The sequence below is a fragment of the Octodon degus genome, unplaced genomic scaffold (assembly GCF_000260255.1).
Source record: "Octodon degus isolate 3935 unplaced genomic scaffold, OctDeg1.0 scaffold00169, whole genome shotgun sequence".
Lineage (NCBI taxonomy): Eukaryota > Metazoa > Chordata > Mammalia > Rodentia > Octodontidae > Octodon > Octodon degus.
This window is the reverse complement of record NW_004524745.1, coordinates 1,348,808-1,352,391: the sequence shown is the minus strand read 5'-3', so window position 1 is coordinate 1,352,391 and position 3,584 is coordinate 1,348,808. Positions and strand designations below refer to the sequence as shown.

The following is a 3,584-nucleotide window of genomic DNA, read 5'->3' as shown; positions in this document are numbered from 1 at the left end:
AAGGGCCTGAGTTCAATCCCTGGTTGTGCAAAAAAAAAAAAAAAGTGCTCTTCACTTAAGCAGGCCAAGATCTGGGCTGCACTAGGCGGGAAAGCAAAAAGCAGTGTCTTTTTTTTTGCAGTACCAGGGATTGAACTCAGGACCCTGCCCTTGCCAGGCAGGTGCTTATTCTACTGAGTTATCTCCAGGTCTGTTGCTTTTGTCCCACCTAGCCCAGTGCTTCCCTGCCCCCATTAGGTTTATTATGAAGATGCTGCTCTGAAGGAGACACAGGGCAGCCAGCGTTCCTAGTGAGGGGTTACTCATAAAAATTCACCCAGATTAGGCATTCTAAGAAAGAGCAGTGAAAGGAAACAAACTGAAGATTTAAAAAGACAATAGCTAACTCTGATTTAAAAAGTAACCACTCTGTATTTTGCCAAGAGTGAATGAACTCTGTTCTTGAGTGGGTTTATTTTTACAACCTCCAAGTGCTAAATTTACCCTTGTTGGCTGGACTTGTTGCGGCCTCAGAGGGCAGGTGCAACCTATTCTCAAATGGCACTGGGTAGTGTGGGGCCTCCCTCAGCCATTGAGCTCGAGTGCCAGAAATAGCTTTTTAGGGGTCTGCGCCCAGAACCATGAGCGGAACCTGCGAACACAAGCGGTCTGCCCTCTCCCTGCGTTCCCACTTGTATCTGCGCAGAGCCAAGGCCTGAAACCAGGCCACACGTGGGCAGGAGCGAAGGCATAGGAGGCCACCTTTGGCACAATCCTTACCATGAGCTCAGCATAGTACTAGCTCTGTGACATCTGAATGCCAGAGGAGTGTGTGCGTGTATTTGAAGATGTCAATGTAGATTTTCCTCTAGTTCTAGCAATAAGCAATAAATTCAAAACTTTCAGTGCCCAGAATAATGAGAATGTTTAGGATATACACTGCAGCTTTCATCTAATTTGGATCCATACATATATATATATATATATATATATGCCTAAGGCATTTATCTTGCTCCTCAATTTTTTTATTTTTGAGACAGGGTCTTGCTCTGTAATTCAGGCTTGTTTTCTTTGTTAATGGGAATCAAACTCAGGACCTTGCGCTTGCCAGGCAAGCAGTTGTGCCACTGAGTTATATCCCAACCCATCAGGCTGATCTTAAACTATGTAGCCCAGGTAATCCTCAAGCTCACGGTAATCTGTGTGCCTCAGCCTTCCGAGTCCTGGGACTATAGGTTTGTGCCACTGCATCCAACTTTCTTTTATTTTTTTTCTTTTTTAACATGTATTTTGGTTGTTCCAGAGTCTTAGTACACAGCTCTGACACATCGTGATCCTCCTGTTTTCAGGTGGCCTGCCCATTAGCTCAATCATTTAAGTGACTGCTTCAACAAGGCAGTCAGGCTCAGGATGCTGCGATTGAAGCCCCATATCCTCAAGCCTTGCCAGACCTGCCCTGAAGGCATCCCCAGCCAGAAAAATAAATAAATAAATAAATAAATAAAAATTATCCTCCTGTTTTCAGCCTCCCCAGTGCTGGGATTACAGGCATGTGCCACTACACTTGGACTCTGTGGCCAGCTCAGCCTGCCCTGGGGGTGTGGCATGTGGTGCCGAGGATCAAATCCTGGTCCCTGCACTTGCCTAAACTTGCCTAAGTAGGCACTTTAGTCTACTGAGCTATCTCGCCAGCGCTATATCCAACTCTTTGTTGTTTTTGTTTGCTTGGTTTTTGTTTTTGTTTTGATAGCAGGAATTGAGCTCAGGAGCTTGTATTTGGTGCTTGTGCCACTAAGCTCTATCTCTGACCCTCTTTGCTGTTTTTTAAAAAATGTATAAAATCTAGTTTAAACAGTGGGGTATAGTATTTCTTCAATATCTTGGTGCTTCAGGTTTTTTTCTTTTTCTTTCTTTCTTTTTTTTTAATGAGAAAGCAATTTCCCTTTTGTACTTAACTACCCAAAGTTTTTATCCCCAACCTCTCACTCTAATGAAGGCAGCTGGACTCTGGCTTACAAAATGAAGTCCCCCAAGGTCTAGGGTAGGACACTGGCCCTGCTCTGTGATCCATAATCCTCAGCATTCTTGCTTTCTGGTCGTCAGTGTCCTCTCTTCTCTCAGGACACTTGTTGAGCACCTGTCCTGCAGCATAGTCTGGGTCAGCTACCTAGCACATAAAATTAGCACAACATGGTCTTATCCTTGGAGAGTCAGCAGTCGTTGGGGGGGCATAGCATACTTAAGGAACACTAATCCTGCATGATTAGTCCTGCGTTAGCAGGAAGAACAAAGTGCACTGGGGCTGGGGCTATCGGCCTAGCACCCCAACTACCAGGGAGACTGGGGCAGGAGGACTGGTAGTTGAAGGCCAATTGTGTGACACTCAGATTCAAAACAAAATTAAAATACGGCTGGGAGCTAGGTGCAGCAGTGCATGCCTATAATCCAGTAATCTGGGGAACCTAAGGCAAATGGACCAGAAGTTCAAGACCAGCCTGGTCAACCTAGTGACTCAATGAGATTCTTGTCTCAAAATAAAAAAGGAAACAGATCCACCTGGGGCATAGGGTTAGGAGTATGTGCTAGGTCAGCCAGGGTTTAGCAGCACTGTAGCCAAACAATGCAGATACTAAAGAAGTGTGTGTGTGTGTGTGTGTGTGTGTGTGCGCACGCGTGCACGCATGTGTGTGTGTGATTTAAGTGTGATAAAAAGTGAGGCTGCTGACTGAAGGCAGGGTCAGCACTTCCCAGTAACACCTGGGGTTGTAAACCAAGTAGGAGACACTGGCACCACCACAATCCAGACAGCAAAATACAAGGGCTGCTCACATGCAGCCCTGAGAGAGAGGCAGGAGTCACTTTTGTCTTGTGTGTCCACAGCCAGCAGAGGTAAGGGTGAGGGGATACCTGACTCAATACCAGACCAAGCTTTTGGTCTGGCTCAAAATGCTAAACTGGCTTGATCAGATTTCCCTCAAGGCAACATGCGAACCGGAAGGTGAGGATCCTGAAGGTGAGGATTAAAGCAGCCAGCTCTGAGCACTATAGGAGGAAACATGTGACACAGAAAGGGACCAATGACCGGTGGCATCAGGGAAGCTGGGAGAGCAAATGGGAGGACAGCACCCACAGTGACCACAGCAAGCACATCAGGAGGAATACTGTTGACAAGGAGAGACCAGTGGCAGAGAGAGGTAGAGATCCGCAGAGAGATAGACAAGTGCTACCTAAATTCCTAAGACTTCTAGATCTTGGCCACATGTATTTTATCAATAAACTCCCCTCACCCCACGCTGTGTGTGTGTGTGTGTGTGTGTGTGTGTGTGTGAGAGAGAGAGAGAGAGAGAGAGATACAGACAGACAGACAGACAGACAAAGATTGAACCCTGAAGTGCTCTGTTTATTTTGGGACAGGTCTTGCTAAGTTGCCCAGGCTGGCCTAGAATTTGTGATCCTCCTGCCTCACCTCCCAAGTAGCTAGGGTTACAGGAACAGACCACCCTGCCTGGCTTCGCTCTTGTTTTTTTTGCCTTTGAGTACTAGTAGTCTGAATGGGCCTCTGTCCTCTGTCTCTATTCATTTTTTCAATTTTTTTTTTTTTTTTT

General features: G+C 46.1%; 1 protein-coding gene across 5 annotated transcripts in view; it reads right to left on the bottom strand.

Moving 5' to 3' along the window:
* The window catches only part of Dnajc18 (DnaJ heat shock protein family (Hsp40) member C18), a 34,670-nt gene that overhangs the window by 4,371 nt on the left and 26,715 nt on the right, over positions 1-3,584 (bottom strand). The gene's annotated exons all lie outside the window — the stretch shown is intronic.